Raw genomic sequence first — 27,978 nt, forward strand, 5'->3', positions numbered from 1 at the left:
ATCAAAAGGCTTGCACCTGTCAGGCAGACCCCCATGACTGAAGCAGTGCTCAGCTTTTCTTTAATTTGATGAAAGGCTTGATTACACTCTGCAGTCCATTACAGGGCTTCTCTGTCTAAGCCCTGCACAGTGATGTGCAACACTTTAGCAATAAGCCCAAAATTGGGGATCCAGATGCAGCAGAAACTGGTCATTCCTAGGAATTCCTGTAATGGCCTCTTTGTCTTGGGGGCTGAAATGTGGATCAGGGCTTGGTGCCTATCAGGCAGGAGGGCTCTCTGACCTCAGGAGAGCAAATATCCTAAATACTTTAGGCAGGGCTTAGTAATTTGAACTTTCCTCTGAGACACTTTCTATCCCCTATCATTTAGAAAGTTCAGTCTTAATAGTATTTACATCTGAATCTTCAGCAGTTTTGCTGGCTATTAAAATGTCATCTACATATTGTAAAATGACCCCTTGATGCAGTTGGAAATCATGCAACTCTTTTGCTAAGAATTCTCCAAAGAGTGTGAAGAATTCTCAAATCCTTGGGGTAAAATAGTCCATGTAAGTTGCTCCTTAACTTTAGTGTCTGGATCTTGCCATTCAAAAGCCACAGGTATGCAAAAGAAAGCATCCATTAAGTCTAATACAGAGAACCATTTTAAGTTCCCAGAGTTGTCAATAAAGTGTAAGGATTAGGCACAACTGGATAAATGTCTTTTACAATTTTGTTTATAGCTCTTAAATCTTGGACAAATCTGTATTCTCCATTAGTGCCAGGTTTTAAGACTGAGAGAATAGGCATGTTATATGGAGACTGGCATCTGGAGGCACTCAGATAGCTATTTATCCTTTTGAAAACACAACTTGAGCATTTCATTTAGTGAGCAAATCCCTTCCCAGCAACAGTATAGGGCATTCAGGGACATATAGAAATTGATACTGCAAATACTCCTTTCCAATTTTACAACCTAAAGGTTGTAGGAGCACCTTAAGTGTATTTTGGCCATTTAATTCCAATGATCATAATTTTCTCATTTATCTCAGTGGCTAATCACTGCTTTAGTCCACTAATTTGCTTCCTACCATCATCTTTACCTGAGTTTCTTGGTGAGATATGGGTATGCCAGAAGAAAATGCTGCCAATGTCCTCAGGTCCCCCTAATCAGAATCTTCTAGCCCAGATCCATGGGCCATTAATGCCATTTCATTCTTTTCTTTTTTCTTGTCAGTTTGGGACAGTTTTCTTCCAATGTCCTTCCTCCCTGCAGTAAGCACACTATCTTTACTAGGTTTCTCTTGTTTTGTCTCTGACATGACCTCCATATGTCTGGCTCCCAGTTAGAACAGCTGCCAGAAGAGCAATCTGTTGCTTCATCTGCTGTTTTTGGTGAGCTTGTTCCTGATTGTTGAAAACCTCAAAAGCAACATCTATAAGCATTGCCATGGGCATTCTAAGCTCACCCTCTAGCCTCTGTAATTTATGCCAAATGTCTGATGCACTCTAATAAATGTCATGTTAATTTTTCTGGTACTTTCTGGACTTTCCATAACTGTGGCATGCTTCAAAGATTCTGAGAAAGCAGAAGAATTCTCACTAGACCCCTGCTGCACCTCCCATATTTTGTTCATAGATTTTTGTTTAGGGGCCCCGTTCTTAAGGCCAGCCAAAATGTATGTTTTATAGTGCTCTAAAGGAGCATGCTCCCAGGGTTATTAGGATCCCAGCTGGGATTCACCTCAGAGAAGGGGGGCACTTGGAACAGCATAAATAGAGTCCTGGGGAGACACCTTTCTTAAGCATTGTACCTCTTGCCTCAGTTTATCTAACGCCATTTGTCTTTCCTCCAAAGTTAGCAACATATTCATCAATGCCAATATTGGCCAAATTTGGTGTGTGTATGGCAAAAATGGACACAGTCTTTTCATTTGGTCTGTCTCAGCCCTATAACCAGGTGTGTTGTTCCTCCAGTTTAATAAGTCAGATGCTGAAAATGGCATGTGGACCAACATAGCTCCCCAATAGTTTCCCTTCTCATCAACTCCTAAAGGGACCCGATGTATTAGAAATTGCCCTGACCTAGAAGTGGTCACACCCTGTCCATATTGCACACCACTATGGTAATGAGATGGGAAGGTCATTCCTCCAACAGGATCATATGGGGGTGCTGGAGGAGTTCAAGGGAGCTCAGCCAGGCTCACAGGCAGTGAAGGGTGTGGGAACAGTACTGCCATCAGAACTGCATTGGCTGAGCTTCCAGGTGAGGAAGGCACTGCTGCCAGACCTGCATTGGGAGGTGTCACTTCTCCCCTAGATGTCAGAGACAGACATAAATGGCTTGTACACAGAAACCTATGAAATATTGCCATAAGGAATCAAAGAATTTAGTTATGTAAAGACATTCTATGTTCATGGACTGGAAGAGGAAATATCAAATTGTCAATTCCAGCCAAAATGATATGCAGATTCTATGCAATTCCAAGTCAAACCCAAACAGCCTACATTGCAGAATTGTAAAATCCAACCATCAAATTTATTTGGAAGTGTAAGTGGCCCAGGATAGCCAAAAACATAATAAAAAATAGAAAAGTTGGATGACTCACACTTCATTACTTTTAAGCATATTTAAGCAAAACTGGTCAAAACTGCATGGTACTTGCATAAGGATAGGTATGTCAACTAACAAAATTGAATCAAGTGTTCCAAATAGACCTTCACATTATGGAGAATTGATTTTTGAGAATGTTGCCAAGTCCACTCAAAGGTGAAAGGTAGTCTCTTCAAAAAATGGTATTATGAGAACTGGATATACTGATCCAAAGAATGAAAGAGGACCCTGTATCACACCATACTCAAAAAGCCTCACAAAATGGATTTAAGACATAAATATAAGAGCCAGGGAAACAAAATCCAAAGAAACAAATGTGGGAAATCATCTCAAGGATCTTGGATTTGACCACATTTTCTTGGACCTTATGCCCAAATTACAGGCAATGAAAGAAAAATCCATAAATGAGATAGCCTCAAAATAAAAAAAAAAAAATGCATAAAGGACTTTCTCACAAAAATAGGAAGCAACCTACCGCATGGGAGAAATTATTTGTCAATGATATACCCCATATGGGTTTGATATCCAAATATATGAGGAATTTCTACAACTGAACAGTAAGAAGACAAACAACCCAAATTCACAAAGATGCCAAAGACCTGTATAGACATTTTCCAAAGAGGATAACTAAGTGGCTAAAAATAGCATATGAAATGTTACTCAATGTCACTTTAAATAAAGAAAATGAGACTCAAATCCAAAATGAGTTGTCATTTCATACCCCCAGAGAGGATAGTATTTAAAAATCAGTGTATTACAAGTGTTGGAGAGGATGTGGTTAAATAGTGCCAGTCATTAATTGTTGGTGGGAACATAGACTAATGCAGTTCCTGTGGAAAACAGTTTGGCAGTTCCTCAGGAAACTAAATGTAGAAGTACCATGTGACTGGCAATCCTGCATCTAGGTATAGACTAAGAAAAATTGAAAGCAGAGACATGAACAGATAGTTTTGCACTGATGTTCATGGCAGCAACATACACAACTGCCAAGAGATGGAACCAGCCCAAGAGTCCAACTGAAGAATGGAAAAACAGAAAGAGGCATATACATAGGAAGGAATATTATTGAGCTGTAAAAAGGAATGAAGTCCAGATGAATGTGTCAACATGGATGAATTTCAGGGCACTATGCAAGAAAAATAAGCTAGGCACAAAAGAAGAGTATAGCATGATCTCAGTGGTATGAATCTATTATAATAAACAAACCCATAGAATTACAATCTAGTGTATAGGGTATGAAGGGATTGTTTGGGCTAGAGAATGGTGTGATGATGCTTACCATGTACAAAACTTCTATTTAGGATAATTTTGTAGTATGGGAGAAGTAGTGATTCCAGAATATTATTGTGAGTGTCATCCACATCACAGAATTACATAGGTGAATGTTATGGAAAGGAGAAATTTTGGGTTAGGTACATTAGTAAAATAAAAGATAGGAGATAAAAATGTGAATAATATAATAATATCATTTCATCAACTTTAATAGAAAAAATACATGTATTAATAGGATATGCTTTGTGTGTGGAGAGGTATATGGAAATTGTACTTTCTGCATGATTTGTCTCTAAAACTACAACTTCTATATTTTAATATGTCTAATATACCATATCTGGCAAAACTGCCTCACATTCACTGATAAACAAAAGCTGAGGGACTTTGAAACACCAGACTTGCTCTGTAAGAGATGCTAAATAGTAGACAATAGCAGCCACATGAAAAAAAAAGAGATCTCCAGTCCTGGTAACAACATGGATAACTGATAGTATATTTTCTTTTTGGGTTTTGGATCCACTTTATACTTCCTACATTATCTAAAAGACAAATGCAAAAAACATGATAAATCAGTGGTGTTGGGCACATAATGTATATTCATGTAATTTGTGACAATAACTACCTTAAATTAGAGGGCTTTAGGGGCATAGGTAACACAGTTTTTATATAATATTGAAGTTAATTTAGCATAATGAAAATGAGATTGTTACAGATTTAGGATGCTAAATTTCATTCCTTTAGTAACTACAAAGAAATTATGAGAATATGCAAGTCAATAAGAAGAGAAAGAAGAGTGTATGTAGTCATGGGTGGGAAGAACTTGAAGATCACAAAGTTTTAGTAATGGAAGGTAGTAAGGGCAACACAACACTGTGAATGTGATTCATCCCACCCAACATTTTGTTTGGGAATGGATGACATAGGAAAGTTTATGTTTTATATATGTTTGTAAAATTAAAAAATAAAAAAGAGCAACCAAATAGATGACAATTAAATGCAATTGGCTGTGATCTAATAAGGGAGGAGAAATAGGTAAAAAGAAAATTATTAGGCCATATTATCAATGCTAAATTTCTTGAATTTTACAACTACACTTAAAATTATGTAAGTGAATATTCTATTACTTAGGCAATATAAGTGGCAGAAATAATTCTTCAAGGAGCATCATATAAACAATCTGTTCAGAAAATGCATTGATAAATAGATATATTAGGCAAAGGGATAGGCAGCCAGATTGATAGATGGATAGATATAGCATATGGCAAAGTTAGCAAGTGATTATATTAGTAGATATGGAGATCTGGGGGAAATGATTATATTGGAGTTCTATTGGATATGTATTATTTTTGAAGCTGTGGTGTTAGTTTCAAAGTATTTCAAATGAAAAAGGTTTTATAAAAAGGTATCACTTGTCTATAGATGTTAGGGTTCATTTCTGAACTCCCAATTCAGACTCAAATATAGACTATTCCATTAGTTTATATTTCTCTGCTTGTGCCAGTACCACATTGTATTGATTGCTGTAGCTTTGCAACAAAATTGGTAAGTAGGAAATGTGAGTCTTCCAACTTGGTTCTTGTTTTAAAAGACAGTTCTCACTATTCAGGACCATTTGCATTTTCATATAAATTTGGCTTTTCATTTATGCAAAGAAGTCTGCTGGAATTTTCTTGTTATTTTGATTGCAATGAACTTGTAAATTTATTTGGGTAGTACTGGCATCTTAACAATATTAGGTTGTGTAATCCATGAAGATTGGATGTCTTTCTAATTATTTAGTTCTTTTAAAATTCTTTCACTGTTTTGTAGTTGTCTTGTTCAGCCCTTCAGATCCTTGATTAAATTTATTCCTCAATATTTTATTCTTTTACTTACACTTGTAGAATGATTTGTTTTCTTCACTTTCTTCTTGGATTTCTCATTGATGGAAAATAAAAACATCCTAATTTTTCTGTATTGAACTTTAACCCATTGATCAGTTCAAGTAGCTTCCTTCTACATTCTTTTGTATTTCTAAACTTAGGATCATGTCATCTATAAATATGGAGAGTTTTGCCTGTTTTCCAATCTTTATGCATTTCATTTCATTTTCTTTCCTAATTGCTCTGTCTAGATTCTTTAGTAAAATGTTGAAAAGCAGTGCTGAAAGAAGGGATCTTTTGCTCCTGATCTACAGGGAATTCTTGCAGTCTCACTAGTCAATATGTTACCTGTGGGTTTTTCAAATATATTTTTAATCATGTTGAGGAAGTTCCATGCTTTTTTAGGTTTATTTTCTGTGTATTTAAATATAGAAAGGGTAATAGATTTTCCAGGTCAAATGGCATGACCATGTCATTTATTCTTTTATTCCTTTGAAGTGCTTTATTTATCAATTTTATATTGAGCCACCATCACATTGCTGGGATCAAGGTGAGTTGGAGATGGTGTATAATTTTAATGTGCTATTGGAAATTATGTTGCTGAGGATTTTTGCTTTTCTATTCACTAGATATTGAACTATAGTTTGATTCTCTTGAGATGTCTACTATTGAATTTATTATTGAAATGATGTACCTCATGAAGTTATAAAAATTTCATCATTGCTCAAATTTAGAAGGTTTTGGGATGATAGATGTTAGACTTTTAGAATATTTAGTAAAATTCATCAGTGAAGGGGTGGGGCAAGGTGAGGGGTGGAATTTAGTTACCCTCTAGGGTGGCTGGTAAATATCTGGAACAACTATTTGGGGGACTTCTGTGACTAGAACCACATCAGACATCAGTCTGGAAGGGGATGAACAGCTGAGATCACAGCAAAGAACTGGAAACATTATATGGATAACACCCTCCTCCTGAGATCTTGGCCTGTGTGGAGAGGGAAAACCTGAGTGGGGTTGATCATATCAGGGTAAACCCTCTCATAAGAAGGGTTACATAGAAGCAGGACAAGAATCAGAAAAACAAGAGCTGAAAAATTCTGATCAACTAATCAGTTGGTCTTAAATAAGTTGAACTGAATACCAAAGAACAGAGAACAAAGAAAACCAACAAGAAAACCTGAGGTAAAAGAGTGAAAACAAGCTCCAGATTAAACTAATTGGGAAAATCAGAAAACTTGAATACTAAAGATCATGAGCCAAACTAGAAAACATGAAACTATGGACCAGCCAAAAGAAACTAACACTACAAGTGAAATAAAAGCATTGAAACAACTAATTAAAGATGTTCAAAGAAATTTGCTAAATCAATACAAAAACCAAATAAATGAGTTGAGGGAAGATATGGCAAAAGAGATGAAGAATATAAAGAAGACACTGGGTGATGATAAAGAAGAATTCTAAAGTTTGAAAAAAGAAATGGCATAACATATGGGAATGAAAAGCACAATAAAACAGATTAAAAATACAATGGAGACATACAACAGCAGAACTGAAGAGGCAGAATAAAGAATCAGTGAACTAGAAGACAGGACATCTGAAATCATATGCACAGAAGAACAGATAGGGAAAAGAGTGGAACAATACAAGCAGGGTCTGAGGGAATTGAATGACAACATGAAGTGTTCAAATATGTGTTATGGTTGTCACAGAAGAAAGAGGGCAGAAAGGATAATGGAGGAAATAATCACTGAAAATTTCCCAACCCTTATGAAAGACATGAAATTAGAGATTGAAGAAGAACAGTGTACCCCAAGAAGAATAGATCTGAATAGACCTACTTCAGGACACTTATGGATCAGATTGTACAATGTCAAAGACAAAGAGAAGATTCTGAAAGCAGGAAGAGAAAAGTGATCCATCATGTACAAGTAAAGGTCAAAAAGATTATGTATGGATTTCTCTGCAGAAACCATGGAGGTGAGAAGGCAGAGATATAATATGTTTAAGATAATGAAAGAGAAATACTGCCAGTAGAGAATTCTACATCCAGAAAAACTGTCCTTCATAAATGAGGGAGAGTTTAAAATATTTTCAGACAAACAGACACTGAGAGAGTTTGTCAATAAGAGATGCACTCTACAAGAAATACTAAGGATGTGCTACAGGCAGATAGGAAAAGACAAGAAGAAGACATGTGGGGAAGAGTGTAGAAATGAAGACCATCAGGAAGGGTATGGGGAGAGTGAGGAAAACAATAAGATATGACATATAAAATTGAAAAGGTAATACAGTAGAAGAAATTATTGTTCTTATTAATAACATTATATGTTAATGGATGAAAATCCCCAAGGAAAGTTAAATATTAGCAGAATGGATATAAAATCAGGAAAAAACATTATGGTGTCTAAAAAGATCCACTTTACACACAATGACAAAAATAGATTGAAAGTGACAGGTTGGGAAAAGATATTTCATGCAAACAACAAACCAAAAAGAGTAGGGGTAGCTATACTAATAATAGACAAATGAGAGTTCAAATATCAAACATTGGAAAGAGACAAAGGACAACATATCTTAATAAAAGGACAATTCATCAAGAAGACATAACAGTCATAAATATTTATGCACTGAGCCCAAGTTTCCTAAAATACATGATGGAAACACTGACAATACTGAAGGGAGAAATGGATACCAATGCATAACATATCAAGAAAGAGGATCAATAAGGAAACAGAAATGTTGAACTGTATGATAAATGAACAAGACTTGGCAGATATTTATACAACACCATCTGACAAGGGCAGAATTCAGATTATTCTCAAGTTCTCATGGACCATTCTCTAGGATAGACCACATGTTGGGTCACAAAGCAGGACTCAAAAATAATTTTTTAAATATTGGTACTATACAAAACACTTTCTAGGATAATAATGGTATGAAGTTGGAAACAACAAGAAGAAGGCTGGAAAATTCACAAATATATGGAGGCAAAGCAACACTCTTAAATAACCACTGGGTAAATGAAGAATTTGCAAGAGAAATTAGTAAATATCTTGAGGCAAATGGCAATGAAAACACAACACAGCAAAACTTATGGCAGGCAACAAAGGAAGTGGTGAGGGGAAATTTATTGCCCTAAATGCCTATATCAAAAAAAGAAGAAAGAGCAAAAATCAAGGAATTAACTGGTCACCTGGAGGAACTAAAGAAATAAGAGCGCACTAACCCCAAAGGAAACAGAAGGAAATAAATAACAATAAAAGAAGAAATAAATGAAATTAAGAACATGAAAATAATGGAGAGAACCAGAAGCTTTTTCTTTAAGAAAATCAACTAAACCAATGGTCCTAGGCTGACAAAGAAAAAAGAGAAAGGATGCAAATAAATATCATAAATGGATAGGCATAACTATTGACCCAGGAGAAATAAAGGAGATAATGAAAAGGTCCTATGAGCAACTATATGCTAAGACTAGATAACTTAGACAAAATGGACAACTTCCCAGAAAAGCATGAACAACAAACACTGACTTGAGAAGAAATAGATGACCTCAACAAACCAATTACAAATAGAGTCAGCCATCAAAAACTCCCAAAAGAGAAAAGAGAAAAGTCCAGGGCCAGATGGAATCATATGTGAATTCTACAACGCATTCAAGAAAGATTTAGTACAAGTCCTGCTAAAACTCTTCAAAAGTATTAAAGAGGATTGAAAGCTATGCAACTCATTCTATGAAGCCAACATGACACTAATACAAAAAGCAAAAGACCTAAACACAGAAAACTATAAGAAATTGCTAAAAGAAATCAAACAGGTCCTAAATAAGTGGAAGGATATACCATGTAAATGGATTGGAAAAATAGATATAGGTAAGATGCCAATTCTATCTAAACTTATTTATAGATTCAATGCAATACCAATAAACTCCCAAGAACTTATTTTGAAGAAATAGAAAAACTAATACCCACTTTTATTTTGAAGGGTAGTTTGCCACAAACAGCCAAAAGATCTTGAGAAAGAGGAATGAAGTGGGAGAACTCAAATTACCTGTCTTTGAATTATATTACAAACTTACAGCAGTCAAAACAGCATGGTACTTTTACAAAGACAGATATACTGACCAATGGAATCAAACTGGTCTGTCATCTACAAACAATTGATCTTTGTAAGGCAGTCAAGTGGTCACACCAATGCAACTGGGACAGTGCAGTCTCTTCAATAAATATTGTTTGGAGAACTGATATCTATCTTTAAAAGAATGAAAAAGGACTCTTATCTCACACCTTATATAAGAAATGACTCAAAATGGATCAAAGACCTAAACATTAGAGCTAAGACCATAAAACTTTTAGAAGAAAATGTATGGAAATTTATTAAAACTGTGGTGATATGAAGTAGTTTCCTAGACCTTACACCCAAAGCATGAGCAATGATAGAATAGATAAATAGGATCTCCTCAAATTTGAACATTATTTTGCATCTAAGGACTTTGTCAGAAAAGTAAAAAGGCTGCCTATGCAATGGGAGACAATATTTGGAAACCACATAGGAGATAAGGATTTAATATCCAGAGTACATAAAGAGATCCTACAACTGAACAACAAAAAGACAAACCCAATTAAAAATGCACAAAAGACATGGACAAACACTTTTACTGAAGAATAAATACAAGAGGCTCAAAAACATATGAAATGAGGCTCAACATCACTGGCTATTAGGGAAATGCAAATAAAAGCCACAATGAGATATCATCTCACTGAAACTATTATGGCCATTATAAAAAAAAAATTACAACTGCTGGAGAGGATGTGGGGAAGTAGGCACATTTATTCACTTTTGGTGGGAATGTAGAATGGGGCATCAACTTTGGAAGGCAGTATGGTGGTTTCTCAGGAAGGTAAAGATACAACTGCCATAATGTCCAGTAATTCCTTTACTGAGTAGAAACTCAGAGGAACAGAAAGCTAAAACATGAATGAAGATTTGTAAACTGATGTTTGTAGTGGCATCATTCATGATTGCCAACAGATGGGAACAACCCAACTGTCCATCAATAGATAAGTAAATAAATAAACTGGTATATATGAATGGACTTTTACACAGCTGTAAGACAGACTAAAGTCATGGGGCATATACCAATGTGGATGAACCTTGAAGATGTAATGTTGAGCAAAATAAGTCAGAATGAAAAGAAAAAATACTGTATGGTCTCACTAATATGAAATAACATGAATTAGCAATGTTCAAGAGTTAAAGCCAAAAACAGGTTATCAGAAGACAGAGACAGGATAGAGATAGGACATTTGATTTTGAAAAAAGTATAGAATGGTCAACAGGATTGATGGTATAGATCCAGAAATGGGTAACACAAAACTGTGTGATAGTAGCACAATACTATAAGTACACTGAAAACGACTGTGAATACAGTGGGAACAGGAAAGCTAGGGGCATGTAGGACACCAGAAGGAAAGACAGAAGATAAAGACTAGGACTGTATAACCTATGGAAGCCTACAGTGGTCAATGATGGTGATTAAATGTACAAGTGTACATGGGAAAACAAATGAATGCCAACTTTACATGGTGTTAAAAATGGGATGATATTGGTGTAAGGTAGTTAGGTTTGAAAGATGGGAAATGAAGCCAAATTGTGGGCAACAATAAAAGTTTATTGACAGGAGGGCAGGACAAGAGGGTGTACTGGTGAGGTGTGGGTTTTAGTTACTCCTCTGGGGCAGCTGGTAGAGAGCCAGGAACTGTGTGGACCTGAAAACACAGAGGAATTTGAGTTTGGACATACTTCATACAACACCCCCAAACATGTGGAGCAGCTGAGATCAGTGAAATCTCTAAGTGCTCATGGCCAGGGTGCTCCTGCACTTCCCTTCCAGGCACAATCCCAAGGGAGGAGAGGCCATAGGTGCTGGGAACCAGGAGGGAGAACTGCAGTTGCACCACTGATTAACAGTCTCAGACTGCAGAACAAAAACTCCAGCAGTAGATAAACTGAGACCAGACACCAGAGGATCTGAGAGCAGTCAGCCCAGTGGGAAGGAGATAGGGCAAGCAAAAACAGGAAAAAAAAAAAAATAAAAATAGAGGTTTTTCAGAGTTGGGGTGAACATAATATGGAGAAAGGCTGGGCTCAAACAGAATCAGAAACATATGCAAATCCAGGGGCCCAGGGTCCTTGTCTGAAAAGCAAGTTTCTGTGTTTCTTGATTGTTCTTTAATCATCCTTAACTCATTTTCTTTTAGCATTTCAATAGCCCATAAGAACTGCAAGGGCTGTAAATAGTCCATACTGTGTCCTTATTTTTCTTTTTACTTCTTTTTTTTTAAGTCTTTATCTTTTATTAAAAAATAGCTGTTCTACAATGGGTATCTGAGACACCTGAAACTCTGAGCTAGAGCTCAGCAGATATGAATGTCAATATTAGTGCATACAACTGTTAAAAAAAAATGCTGAAAAAGAGCCCAGACTTCAAATAGAGATATGAATAAAGCAGATCTGTTTAACACTAGGGCCAACTGGGCCAAAGGGTATAGGTCAAAACTGACTGTGTTTTAAAACATCAACTTCCATATAAGGCCAAGGGAAGAGATGTCTATCTGGTGCAGGATCTATATTTTCTAAACAGTATAACTCAGCAGTCGGTTTGTTCAAACACCACAATTACATGGAACTTTGAATAGGAAGTGAGATATGGTAGGTTATTATAGGTTAGAGTGAAATAGTGACACATCCCAAAGTAAATTGGGCAAAGAATAAAAATATATTTACAGACCCCACCACCACCCCCAAGGAGCTGGGAGAAAGTGTGAAAGTTTTGCACTTCTTCACCTGGTCTGATGTTGATATTGTCACAAACAGGACTGGCAGTTTGATGTGCCAAGCCCTCTATCATGGGACTTGCTTTTATGAAGCTTTTTACTGCAAAAGAGAGGATAAACTTGCATGTAATTGTGCCTAAGAGTCTCCCTCTGAGTACCTCTGTTGCTCAGATGTGGCCCTCTCTCTCTCTCTCTCTAACTGAGCCACCTCAGCAGGTGAACTCACTGCCCTCCCCCCTATGTGGGACCTGACTCCCAGGGGTGTAAACCCTCCCTGGCAATGCAGGATATGACTCCCAGGGATGAATCTGGACCCCACATTGTGGGATTGAGACTATCATCTTGACCAAAAGGGGGATGCAAAATGAGACAAAATAGTTTCAGTGGCTGAGAGATTTAAAATGGTGTAGAGAGGTCACTCTGTTGGACATTCTTATGCATTCTATAGATAACACCTCTTAGGTTTTAATGTATTGGAATAGCTAGAAGTAAATACCTGAAGCTATCAAACTCCAACCCTGCAGTCTGGACTCCTGAAGATGATTGTATAACAATGTAGATTATGGAGTGACAGTGTGATTGTGAAAACCTCATGGATCGCACACCCTTTATCTAGTGTATGGATGGATGGGTAGAAAAATGGTGACAAAAACTAAATGAAAAATAGGATTGGATGGGAGTGATGGTTTGGGAGTTCTTTTATACTTTTATTTTTTTATTCTTATTCTGGTTCTTTCTGATGTAAGGAAATGTTCAGAAATAGATTGTGGTAATGAATGCATAACTATATGATCATACTGTGCACAGTTGATTGTACACTATGGATGATTGTATGGCATTTGGATATATTTTAATAAAACTGAATTTAATTAAAAATATAACTGTTCTAAGAAGCTGATTCCAGAACACATCAAAGACTTGTATTCTGAGCCCAGGCAAGTGCAGAGCTAAGGTGGCTCTGAGAGAGAAAGCAATAAGTCTAATGATAGAGAAAATTTGTAAAACACAACTTACAATAAAAGTGGGGTGGGGCCTAGATCCAATGTAGCCCTCCTTTTGGGCATTTAGGACTTCCAGGAAAGTGGCAGAAGAGGAGAGATAGACCAACTTGTTCTCAATGGAATAACTACAGAAAAGGGAGAAAACAACTGGGAGAGTGGTTCCAGGGTAGAAATAACCAGAGAAAGACCTGTACAATATATAGTGGGGATTTGGATGGAAAGACATAGACATTACATCTGAAAGGAGGAGGTAACTTTATTCAATTGGGACCCCTGCCAGGGCTGGCAGTTATGAGCTGGCTGGCCCAGCAGAAGAGGGAGGAGCTCTGCACTCTGCACTCCCAACTCAGCAGTGAGCTGAGGAGATAACATTTCTCAGCCCTGCAGCTAGGGGTTCCCACGAGTAAACTCAGAAACCAGTGGATTTGCAGACTGCACACAGAAAACTTTGTGCATTTACTATTCCTCCACAGAGGCGCATGGGGAGCAAGGATGGAGAGGTGGGGATAAGGAACAGTACCATACAGAGGCACTAAGAGTGGAACCCCACCCCAGAAGCTCATGAGAACTTGAGGGCCAACCAAAGCAAGACACCTCTGATCTGAGGAAGGTGAAACATCCCCAGAGCCTGAAGTGATCTACTCAGAGGCCTGAGAATCATCAGACACACTGTACCCATAAGTGAATTCTCCACCAAACTGCAGTGCCCACCATTCACCCTGTGGCTGGTAGCCTCCAGTGCACATGGAGAAATGCAGTGCTGACTGAATTTCCACTGGCTTTGGACCTTGCCCAGCAAGCAGCCACAGTCAGGAAAAAGCAGTCTTCAGGGAAGGATTTGGTCCAAGAGTGCCAATTGCTGAAAAGAAAGAGAAAGTACACTCTAGCAAGCTGTGTCTTCCAAATTTTACAGAGATGTACAAATAGACCTGCATTCTCCAAAATAACATTATCAAATTAAGCAAATGCCAAAAATTCAACAGAAAATCACAAAGCATATGAAGATCCAAGAAGATATGACAAGCCAAATGACTAAATTAAAAAGCCACAGGAGAAACAGAACTTGGAACATTAATCAAAGAATACATACAAATCTCCAAAACAACTTCAAAGAGTTGGTTAAAAACATAAAGAATATCAAGAAGACAGAAGAGAAGCATAAAGAAAAATCTGAAAGAGTAAATAGCAAAATAGTAGATCTTATAGAAATGAAAGAGACTGTAGGTTAAATTAAAAATGTACTAGAAGGGGAGAACCTAAGATGATGGCTAGGAGAGACAGGGTAAAAAAATACCTCTGTGAAAAATGCTAGATAAAAGCCAGAAAGTGACCCAGAACACCAGATCCAGCAATTCACCAGCTGGACAAGTTCTGCTAAAACCACAGGGATGGTGTACTTGGTGAAACCAGGAGTCTCCATTCTGAAATGAGTGAGTAAGCCTGCTGAATGTCTGGCAGCCATGCTGTGGTGTGGGGAAACCATGGGTTGGCATTTGGAGGCAGACTAGTTCTTTTTTTAAAAAAAACAAAAGTGGCTGCAGATACAGCAGTGAGAACTACACAGTGAAGCATGGCAGGAATGGGCTGTGTGAACACCTCAATGTCTGACATGGAAGATAGACTTTTGTGCACATGCTGCTAATTGTCTCAGAGTGAGGCAGGCAGAGGTGAGCCAAAAGGGGAAAATAACCATGCCCCTTGAAGCCCTCTTCCAGTAAGATGGGAATTCTTCTGCCCAGTGCCAGAGTCACAGCCAAGAGCTGCACCAAAAAACCCAGTGTGATAAGTATTTCCAGCAACACATGCACATGCCACAATATTGGGCATGGACAATAGACTCATGCACCCATAGCTAATTGTCTGAGAGTGAGGAAGGTGAAGCTGTGCAAAAACATGGAAATTAACATGCTGCATACAGCCATCCTTACAGAAGCCTGGGAATGCACCAACACAGCCTCATGGCTCAGAACTTCCCTTGAGAGATGGCACACACTTGTGACATAGCAAAACCTTCCCTCAGCAGAGGCCCTAGAAGGGCACAGTTTAGAAGAAGGACACACTCAGAAATCCCAGGGACCATATGCCAATACTAATGACTTGGTGGTCAGCAGCAGAGACAATCTCGCAAGAATGAAATGAAGGTTTAGACTCTTTCAACTGTCTTAAATCTCCAGGAACACCTGGGAGTTTTGATATTTAAAGCAGCCCTACCTTCCTAACCACTCAGACACATGCCTCACATTCAGTGTGGACAGTACCAACAACATACCCAAACTTGGTGCACTAATTGGACCCCACAAGAATCAGACCCCCACACACCACAAAGACAAAGTTGGGGAGAACTGACTTGAGGGGAATAGGTGACTCATGGATGCTATCTGCTGGTTAGTTAGAGAAAGTGTACTCCACCAAGCTTTAGATCTCACAAATTAGAGATTAGGCTTTGAATAATCCTACATATCCTAAAAGAACCCTATAAAGTAAAGCAAATGCCAAGAGGCCAAAAACAACAGAAAATTTTAAAGCATATGAAAAAACCAGATGATATGGATAACTCAAACCCAAAGACCCAAATCAAAAGATAAGAGAAGACACAGTGCTTGGAGCAATTAATTAAACAACTAAAGACAAACAATGAGAGCATGGCACAGCATATAAAGGACATGAAGAAGAGCATGGCAGAAGATATAAAGGACATGTAGAAGAACCTAGAAGAGCACAAAGAATAAATTGCCAGAGTAAATAAAAAATAGATGATCTTATAGAAATAAAAGAAACTGTTGATCAAATTAAAAAGATTCTGGATACTCATAGTACAGGACTAGAGGAAGCCAAACAATGAATCAGTGACCTCAAGGGCCACAAAATGGAAAATGAAAAAACAAAAGAAAAAATGGGGAAAAAAACTAAAAAATTGAAATGAACCTCAGGGATATGATAGATAAAATAAAATGTCCAAATATCCGATTCATTGGTGTCCCAGAAGGAGAAGAAAAGGGTAAAGATCTAGAAAGAGTATTCACATAAATCATTGGGGAAACTTCCCAAACCTTCTAAACAATATAAATACACAAAGCATAAATGTCCAGTGAAATCCATATAGAATAAGTCCAAATAAACCCACTCCAAGACATATTCTGATCAGACTGTCAAATACTGAAGAGAAGGAGCAAGTTCTGAAAGCAGCAAGAGAAAAGCAATTCACCACATACAAAGGAAACAACATAAGTCTAAGGTGTGACTACTCAGTGGCCACTATGCAGGTGAGAAGAGAGTGGCATAACATATTTAAAATTCTGAGAGAGGGAAATTTCCAACCAAGAATACTTTATCCAGCAAAGCTGTCCTTCAAATTTGAGGGAGAGCTTAAATTTTTCACAGACAAACAAATGCTGAGAGATTTTGCTAATAAAAGACCTGACCTTCTTCAGATACTAAAGGGAGCCCTACTGACAGAGAAACAAACAAAGGAGAGAGAGAGATGGAGAAAGGTTCAGTACTAAAGAGATTCAATATTGGTTCATTAAAGTTCATAAGAGAGAGGGAAAAATTATATCTGACAAACATAAACCAAAGGATAGGATGGCTGATTCAAGAAATGCCTTCACAGTTATAACATTGAATGTAAATGGATTAAACTCCCCAATTAAAAGATATGGATTGTCACAATGGATCAAAAAGTATGAACTATCAATATGTTGCATGTGAGAGACTCATCTTAGACACAGGGACACAAAGAAATTGAAAGTGAAAGGATAGAAAAAATATTTCATGCAAGCTACAGCCAAAAGAAAACAGGAGTAGAAATATTAGTCTCAGATAAAATAGACTTTTAATGCAAGGGTGTTATGAGAGACCAAGAAGGCCACTACATACTAATAAAAGGGGCAATTCAACAAGAAGAAATAACAATCACAAATGTTTATGCACCCAATCAAGGTGCCACAAAATACATGAGACAATGGTAAAACTTAAAGCAATTCATGTTTCCACAATAATTGTGGGAGACTTCCACACATCACTTTCTCCTATAGATAGACCAACCAGACAGAAGACCAATAAGGAAATTGAAAACCTAAGCAACCTGATAAATGAATTTATTTTAACAGACATATATAGAACATTACATCCCAAATCACCAGGATACACATTCTTCTCTAGTGATCATGGAACTTTCTCCAGAATAGACCATGTGCTGGGACATAAAAAAACCTCAATAAATTGTAAAAAATTGAAATTTTTCAAAGCACATTCTCTGACCACAATGGAGTACAATTAGAAATAAATAACAGAGACTTAGAAAATTCACCAACACCTGGAGGTTAAACAACACACTCCTAAAATAAATGGTTTATAATGTAGAATGTAGGGGAATTAGTGATAGAGAGCAATTGGTGAAGAGGAAACAATAACCTAATAAGAACTGATAAGCTATTGTGGGTGAATTTAACATTCTGGGAATGCCCAGGAATGACTAAGGTTTGTTAATTTCTGGTGGGTGTGGTGGGAACAAGTTCACAGAAATGTTGCTATATTGGGTTATTTTCTTGGGGTAGGGCAGAAACATGTTGGACTCCCTTGTTATGGTTTGTTGGAAATGATTTTTTTATTGTATGTTTAAAAAATTTTTTTGATATAGTTGATTTAAAAAAAGTTAATTGAAAAAAATACCATTAAAATATGCAGAGCCCCCTTGAAGAGCTGGTGGAGAATGCAGGGGTATTGGGCTCCCCACCTCAGTGGTTGCTGATGTGCTCACACACATAGGGTACTGGTGGTTTGATGGGCTGAGCCCTCTACCACAGGACTTGCCCTTGGGAAGACTGCTGCAAAGGAGAGGCTAGACCTCCCTACAATTTTTCCTAAAAGCCTTTCCCATATACCTCTTTGTTGCTCAGATGTGTCCCTCTCTCTCTAGCTAAGCCAACTTGGCAGGTGAAATCACTGCCCCCCCTACATGGGATCTGACACCCAGGGGAGTAAATGACCCTGACAATGTAGAATATGACTCCCAGGGAGGAATTTAGACCCAGCATCATGGGATGGACAACACCTTCTTCATCAAAAGGGGGATGTGAAAGGAATTGAAATAAGCTTCAGTGGCAGAGAGATTCCCAAAGGAGCTGAGAGGTCACTCTGGTGGGCACTCTTACACACAATATACACAACCCTTTTTAGGTTGTAATGAATTGGAATAGCTGAATACCTGAAATTATCAAACTACAACCCAGAACCCAGAATCTAGTAGATGATTGTATACAAATGTAGTTTATGAGGGGTGACAATGTGATTGGGGAACCCCTATGGACCACACACCCTTTTGTCTTATTTATGGATGGATGAGTAGAAAAATGGGGGAAGAAAAAAAAGGAGAAAAAGGCACCCAGTGTTCTTTTCTACCTTAATTGTTCTTTTTCACTTTAATTTTTATTCTTATTATTTGTGTGTGTGGTAATTAAACTGTCAAAAATTATTTTTTTTAATGAATGCACAAGTATATAATGGTACTGTAAATAATTTAATGTATGCTTTGTTTTGTATAACTGCCTGGTATTTGAATATATCTCAGTAAATATGAATAAAAAATATACTAGAGACCCACAATGGCACACTTGAAGAGGCAGAAAAATAAGCGAACCAGAGTAAAGCACAATTGGATGTGAATGCAGAATAGAACAAATGGTGAAAAAAAACAAAAATTTGAAATGGATGACAGGAAAATGATGGATACCATAAAGCACATAAAATAAGAATCTTTTGTGTCCCAAAAGGAGAAGTGAAGAGTAAAGGGCTAGGAAGAGTTTTGTGTCTGGAAGAAGAATAGAAGAGTAAAGCACTACAAAGAGTATTTGAGGAGATAGTTGAGGTAAACTTCCCAACCATTATAAAAGACATAAATATGCAAATCAAAGACCAATGAACTCCAAATGAATAAATCCAAACAGACACACTCCAAGACATGCATTAATCACATTGCCAAATGTTGAAGAGAAGGAGAAAGTTCTAAAAGCACAAGAGAAGTGATTCCCCACCTAAGACTAAGTACTGAATACTCAATGGGTACCATGGAGGTGAGAAGGTAGTGGTATGACATATTTAAGATTTTGAAAAAGAAAAATTGGCAACCAAGAATTCTTTATCCAGCAAATCTCTATCAAACATGAGGGAGAACTAAAATTTTCACAGATAAACAAATGATGAGAGAATTTGTTAACAAGAGAGCTACACTTCAAGAAATACTAAAGGGAGTTCTACCACCTGAGGAAAAAAGAAAGAGAGAGGTCTGGAAACAGGCAAAATGTGAAAAGTATTAGTAGGGCAATTTATAGGTAAAAAAAGAGAATGGGGGAAATAGATCTGACAAATAAAAACCAAAGGATGAGATGATTAGTTCAAGAACTGCCTTCACAGTAATGACTTTCAATGTGAATGGATTGAACTACTCAATTAGAAGATACAGACCAGCAGGATGGATTTAAATGTTTGATCTATTGATATGCTGTTTACAAGAGACTTATCTTAGAGCCAGTGACACAAATGTTTTGAAAGTCAAAGGATGGAAAAAACAATTCCACTCAAGCTGCAGCCAAAATATATCAGGGATAGCAATACTAATATCAGATAAAATAGACGTTAACTGCAAAGATGTCATAGGAGACAAAGAAGAACACTATATATTAATAGAAAGGACAGTTCAACAAGAATCATAATAATAGTGAATCATAAACACTTATGCACCCAATCAAGGAGTTCCAAAGTACATGAGAAAAACATTGGCAAAACTGAAGGGAGGAATAGACAGTTCTACAATAATAGTGGGATCCTTCAATACACCACTTTCTTCAGTAGATAGTATTAGACCAAGGGATTAATAAGGAATTTGAGAACCTAAGAAATGTGATGAATGAATTAGACCTAACAGATATATGTATAGATCATTGCTTCCCCAAATACCAGGATGTACATTCTTTTCCAGCACTCATGGAACATTCTCCAGGATACACCATATGCTGGGGCACAAAAGAAGCCTCAATAAATTAAAAATGATTGAAATTATTCCAAGCACATTCTCTGATAAAAATGGAATGCAGCTGGAAATCAAAAACTACCAAAGAACCAGAACTTTCACAAATATATGGATGTAATAACACACTCTTAACCAATCAGTGGGTAAAAGAAGAAACTGCAAGGGTAATCAGTAAATATTTAGAGAAAAATGAAAATGAAAACACAACATATCAAAACCTATGGGATGCAGTGAAGTAGTACTGAGAAGGAAACTTATAGCTCTAAATGCATGCATTAAAAAGAAAGAGAGCTAAAACAAAAGACTTAACTGAACATCTGAAGAATGTAGAAGAAGAACATTCAACTAACCCTAAATTGAGTAGAAGAAACAAAATAGCAAAGATTAAAGAGGAAATAAATGATCTGGAAAATTAAAAAAAAGTGGAAAAAAACACAATAGAATAAATAAAACCAAAAGTTGGTTCTTTAAGATTAACAAGATTAGACCAGCTAGACTGACAAAGTCAAAACAGAGAAGATCCAAATAAACAAAATAAAAAATGAGAGAGGCTCATTAGTATAGATCTTGAAGAAATTTAAAAATCATAAGAGGATAATATGAACATCTATACAACAATGACCAGACCACTTAGACAAAACAGAATTTTTCCTGGAAACACTTGAACAACCTAGAGTGACCTGAGAAGAAAGAGAAGGCCTCAACAAACCAATCTCAAGTAAAGAGATCTAGTCATCAAAAAACTTCCTATGAAAAAAATACCCAGGGCTAGATGGCTTCACAGGAGAATTTTTTCAAACATTCCAAAAAGAACTAATGCAAAAAAATTTAGGAATAAAGGAACACTGTCTAAGTCATATTATAAAGCTAACATCACTAATACCAAAAAGACATAAAGATACTACAAGAAAGGAAAACTACAGGCCAATTTCCATAATGAATACAGATGCAAAAATTTTCAACAGAATACTTGAAAATCAAATCCAAAAACACATTAAAAGAATTATACAACATAAACAAGTGGGGTTCATTGTAAGCATGCAAGTGTGGTTCAATTAAGAAAATCAATCTCAGTGATACAATGCATTAACAAATCAAAAGGGAAAAATCAGAGGATCATCTCAATAGATGCTAAAAAACATTCAACTAAATTCAGCATCCTTTTTTGATAAAAACACTTCAAAAGTCAGGAATTGAGGGAAACTTCCACAATACGATCAAGAGCGTATATGAAAAACCCACAGCCAGCATAGTACTCAATAGTGAGAGAGTGAAAGCCTTTCATCTAAGATCAGGAAAGAGACAAGGATGCCCACTGTCACCAGTGTTATTCAATATTGTGTTAGAAGTGCTAGCCAGGGCAATCCAGCAAGACAAAGAAAATGCATCCAAATTGCAAAGGAAGAAGTAAAACTGTCATTTGCAGATGATATGATATGATCTTATACTGGAAAACCTTAAGAAATAAATGACACATCTACTAGAGCTAATAAACAAATTTAGCAAAGTAGCAGGATACAAGATTAATGCACATAAGTAGTAATGTTTCCGTATGCTAGAAATCAATGCATTACAGCACATTAACAAATCAAAGACAAAAATAAAACGATCTTCTCCATAGATGCTAAAAATCATTCAACTAAATTCATCATCCTGTTTTTGATAAAAGCACTTCAAAAGGCAGGAATTGAGGGAAACTTCCTCAATATGATATAGGGACTATATGAAAACTTACAACTAGTATAGTACTCAATGGTGAGAGACTTAAAGCCTTCCCTAAGATCAGGATTGAGACAAGAATGCCCACTCTCACTACTGTTATTCAACATTGTGCTAGAAGTTCTAGCCAGAGCAGTTAGGCAAGAAAAAGAAATAAAATGCATCCAAATCGGAAAGGAAAAGGTAAAACATTCATTATTTGCAGATGATATGAGCCTATATTTGGAAAATCCTAAGCAATGGATGACAAAGTTACTTGAGCTAATAAGCATATGCACAAAGTGGCTTCTCATCTTTCCCTGTGAAGCCATCTGGTCCTGGGATACAAGATTAATGTGCAAAAAAATTAATAATGTTCTTATACACTAGTAATGACCAAACTGAAGAGGCAATCAGGAAAAAAATCCAATTCACAATAGCAAATAAAAGAATCAAGTATTCAGGAATAAACTCAACCAGGGAATACAAAGAAAACTGCAAAATTTTCTGAAAGAATTTAAAGAGGACCTACATAAGTGAAAACTTACTCCCTGTTCATGGATAGGAAGGCTAAACTTCATTAAGATGCCAATTCTATCCAAACTGTTCAACAGACTCAATGCAATATGAGTCAAAATTCCAACATCCTACTTTGCAGACTTTGAAATGCTAGTTATAAAATTTATTTGGAATGAAAAGGGGCCTGGAATTGTCAAAAATATTCTAAAAATAAGAATGGGAGGACTTATATTTCCTGACTTTAGTTCAAAACAGCACAAAGATAGACACATTGATCAAGGGAATATAATCAAGGGTTCATAAACAGACCCCCAAATTTATGAACTGATTTTTGGCAAGGCCCCCAAATCCACTGAACTGGGACAGAATAGCCTCTTCAACAAATGGGGCTAGGAGAGCTGGATATCCACATTTGAAAGAATGAAATAACACCCATCCCTCACACTCTATACAAAAATTAACTCAAAATGGATCAAAGACCTCAATGTGAGAGCCAGTATCATAAAACTCCTAGAAGAGAATATAGGAAAACATCTTCAAGTCCTAGTAATAGGAGGTAGCTCCTTACACCTTACACCCAAAGTGCAAGCAACAAAAGAAAAAAATAAATGAGAATGCCTGGAGATCAAAAGCTTCTGTGCCTCAAAGGACTTTGTCAAAAAAAGTGAAAATACAGCCAACTCAGAGGGAGAGAATATTTGGAAGCCTGACTATGCAGCATATATAGATATCCTACAACTTAATGACAATAGTACAAATAGTCCAATTATAAAATGGGCAAATGATATGAAAACACACTTTTCCAAAGATGAAATACAAGTGGCTAAATCACACATGAAAAAAATGGCCATCTTCAGTAGCTTTCAGGGAAATGCAAATCAAAACCACAATGAGATATGTCATACCAGTAAAAATGGCTGCCATTAAACAAACAGGAAACCATAAATGCTAGAGAGGATGTGGAGAAGTTGGAACATTTATCCACTGGTGGTGGGAATGTATAATGTTATAGCCACTGTGGAAGACAGTTTGGCAGTTCCTCAGAAAACTAAATATCATGTTGCCCTATGACCCAGGAATTCCACTACATGGTATATAACAATAAGATTTGAAAGCTGTGGCATGAACAGACATTTGCACACTGATGTTCATAGTGGCATTATTCACAGTCCAAGTGTCCTTCAACAGTGAGCAGATAAACAAAATGTTGTATATATATACAATGGAAAATTATGTAGCAGTAAGAAGGAAAGAGATCCTGAAATATGTGGCAACATGAATGAACCTTGAAGATATAGTGCTGAGTGAATTAAGTCAGACACTAAAGGAGAGATATTGTATGATATCACTAATATGAATCCCTAGATTATATAAAATCACAGTCTTAAAATGTAGAATAGAGAGGACCTACAGATAGAAGCCAGAGAAGGGTGAAAGATTACCAAATATATACAGACTTGTTAATGATGTTGAGCATAAAGGTATGGGAATGGACAAAGGTGATGATAGTTTGTTAACGGGATTATAAGTTTTAGTGCTGTATTGAAGCCAAACACGATGGAAAGGGCTTGCTTAAGGGCATGAATCTCACATATTATCACTACAAGTATAAATAGATTCTTGCACAATCTACTTCTAAGGTATGAGTCTGGTGCAAAGAGTACACAACAAAGTGGGAAATACAAAAAAACTATGTATTGCATACTGTGGACTGTATTTAATAGGAATACCTTACTAGTTCCCCCATAATACTAGGGATAAGTAATTGAGGGGTGGTAAAATCTTTGAGGTATTTTGGGTTATGACAACTGGTTAAAATTGAGAGTGGTGATCATGTACAACTAAGTGAAGATAGTGTGAGACACTTTTTATTGGACAGAATATATGCTATGTGAAATTTGGGAACCTCTACTTAATAAATCAAGCCCTCAATCTTGAGGCTTGCTCTTGTGAAAATTAATTCTGAAAAGGGTAGGTTAAGCCTACTGGTAATTACATCTAAGAGTAACTTCCAGAGAATGTCTTTTGTTGCTCAGCACCTCTTTTGTGCCTTTTCTCTCTCTAAGCCCAACTCTGCAGATAAATTCATTACCCTCCCCTCTATGTGACACATGACTCCTAGGAGAGTGAGTTTCCTTGGGCGATATGGGACATGACTCCAAGAAATGAGCCTGACCCTGGCATTGTGAGATTGGGAATATCTTCTTGACTAAAAGGGGGAAAGAAAATATAACAAAGGAAAGTTTCAGTGGCTAAGAGAGTTCAAATGAGTAGAGTCTATCCTGGAGGATATATCTAGATATTCCAAATGACCACAATATACCAAGCCCAAATCAACAGTAGTCCTAAACATCCTAAAGAATACTCAGATCCCCATCTGAGACTCTATAAATGTTTCATAAGTTTATTTTTCAGAAACTTATTTCCTCCAGTGTGTTCCTATGGCAGATAAGTCCCCAAAACCATAGGGAACAGCTTCTTCAAAAACATCAATCAGCTGTACCCCCTTCCCAATAATGTTGACACACCTTTTCAATATGAAAAACAGTGTGGAGTGGCTGGCCTGTCGTCCTCCGGGGTACATGCCACATCATGCTCGGCGATCCCTGCCACTTCCTCGGGGCTTCTATAGCACAGCGCGGCGCTGCTGTAGGTGCCGGCGTGCTGCTTGCTGCTGGAGCCTGGAGATCCAGTGGTTAGGGCGCTCAGCCCCTACTTCGGCACCAAGACTCGCTAGAGGATGCCAATCCAGGGCTGATGCCCAACCCTGGGGTGCAACGGTGGGACCTGGAGCTGCTGGAGGAGACTTGCACCCCCGTACAGCTTGTCGCTTTCATCCGTCACGGCACCCGCTACCCCACGGCCAAACAAATTCGCAAGCTGAACAGCTACACGGGCTGCTGCAGGCCCGCGGGCCAGGTGGTAGCAGAGCCAGTGCTCCCGGAGGACGCGACCTGAGTGCCGCGCTGGCAGATTGGCCACTGTGGTAGGTGGACTGGATGGACGGGCAGCTGGTGGAGAACGGGCGGCAGGACATGCGACAGCTGGTGGTGCGTCTGGCCTCGCTCTTCCTTTCTCTCTTCAGCCGTGAGAACTACGGTCGCCTGTGGCTCGTCACAAGCTCCAAGCTGCGTGGATTGTGGCGCTGCTTTCCTGAAGGGGCTTCAGCAGCACTACCACCTGGGACTGCCACCGCCAGACATCTCTGAAAAGGAGTGTGGATTTCCAAGGATTAATGATAAACTAATGTGAGAAGTTTTTAACTGAAGTAGAAAGGAATGCTATGCATCCCATGCTACAGAGAAATCTTTCATGAAAGGAAGAGTCAATTGATGCGGCAAACTTTATTGCTGTCTTATTTTAAGAAATTGCCACAGCCATCCCAACCTTCAACAGCCACCACCCTGATCAATCACCAGCATCAACATTGAGGCAAGACCCTCTGCCAGCAAAAAGATTATGACAAGCTGAAGGCTCAGATGATGTTTAGAATTTTTAGCAATAAAGTGTCTTAAAATTAAAAAGAAAGAAAGAAAGAAAAGAATGCTATGGCTGTTTACCATGTAGATGCCTTCAAAACTGGACCAGAAATGCAGAACATTTTTTAAAAAGTTGAGGCTACTTTGCAAGTGCCAGTAAGAGATTTAAGTGTAGACTTAATTCAGGTAGCTTTTTTCACCTGTTCATTTGACCTGGCACTTAAAGGTGTTAAATTTCCTTGGTGCAATGCTTTTGACATAAATGATGCAAAGGTATTAAAGTATTTAAATGATCTGAAACAATACTGGAAAAGAGGATATAGCTATACTATTAGTAGTCAATCCAGCTGCACTCTGTTTCAGGATATCCTTCAACACTTGGACAAAGCAATTGAACAGAAACGAATGTCTCAGCCAATTTCTTCTACAGTCATCCTCCAGTTTGGTCAGGCAGAAATCCTTCTTCCACTGCTTTCTCTCATGGGCTACATCAAAGATAAGGAGACCCTAACAGCTTACATTTACAAGGAACAAATGCATCATATGTTCCTTAGTGGTCATATTGTGCCCTATGCCTCAAACTTGATATTTGTGATTTACCATTTTGAAAATGCTAAGAATCCTAAAGATTTCCAAGTGCAGATGTTGTTGAATGAAAAGGTGTTACCCTTTGCTCACTCCCAAGAGACTGTTCCTTGTATGAGGATCTGAAAGACCATTACAAGGACATCCTTCACAGTTATCATACCAGTGAAGAGTGTGAATTACCAAAGGTAAATAGCACATCTAATGAGCTATAAGTAACTAGGAAACATTTTTAATTAATCAGAATCCATAGAGATTGATTACATACTTGGAATATGTGGACAGTCCTTTGATTACAGAAGGCTTTTACATTACTTGGGGATTTCTGTCTTTTCACAGAAAAATGTTGATTTCTTTTTGGATTTTAACATGGATATGAAAGAAATTACTGTACACTGGAGCAGCTCTCTTAAGGGGAGCAATAGAGAGCAAAAATCTATTTTTTTTTAGATAAATTCCTTTTTATTTACAGAAACAATCATACTATACAGTGCTTTTTTTTTCTTTTTTTATCTTCATTTTATTGAGATATATTCACATACCACGCAGTCATACAAAACAAATCGTACTTTTGATTGTTTACAGTACCATTACATAGTTGTACATTCATCACCTAAATCAATCCCTGACACCTTCATTAGCACACACACAAAAATAACAAGAATAATAATTAGAGTGAAAAAGAGCAATTGAAGTAAAAAAGAACACTGGGTACCTTTGTCTGTTTGTTTCCTTCCCCTATTTTTCTACTCATCCATCCATAAACTAGACAAAGTGGAGTGTGGTCCTTATGGCTTTCCCAATCCCATTGTCACCCCTCATAAGCTACATTTTTATACAACTGTCTTCAAGATTCATGGGTTCTGGGTTGTAGTTTGATAGTTTCAGGTATCCACCACCAGCTACCCCAATTCTTTAGAACCTAAAAAGGGTTGTCTAAAGTGTGCGTAAGAGTGCCCACCAGAGTGACCTCTCGGCTCCTTTTGGAATCTCTCTGCCACTGAAGCTTATTTCATTTCCTTTCACATCCCCCTTTTGGTCAAGAAGATGTTCTCCGTCCCACGGTGCCAGGTCTACATTCCTCCCGGGAGTCATATTCCACAGTTGC

The 27,978-nt window shown here is 37.4% G+C and overlaps 1 pseudogene; it reads left to right on the top strand.

The window, feature by feature from the left end:
• The first annotated feature begins 2,144 nt into the window (after nt 1–2,144).
• Nucleotides 2,145–27,085, top strand: LOC119533046 (annotated as a pseudogene).
• The last annotated feature ends 893 nt before the right edge of the window (nt 27,086–27,978 follow it).

The sequence above is a fragment of the Choloepus didactylus genome, chromosome 4 (genome assembly GCF_015220235.1).
Source record: "Choloepus didactylus isolate mChoDid1 chromosome 4, mChoDid1.pri, whole genome shotgun sequence".
Taxonomy (NCBI): Eukaryota; Metazoa; Chordata; class Mammalia; order Pilosa; family Megalonychidae; genus Choloepus; species Choloepus didactylus.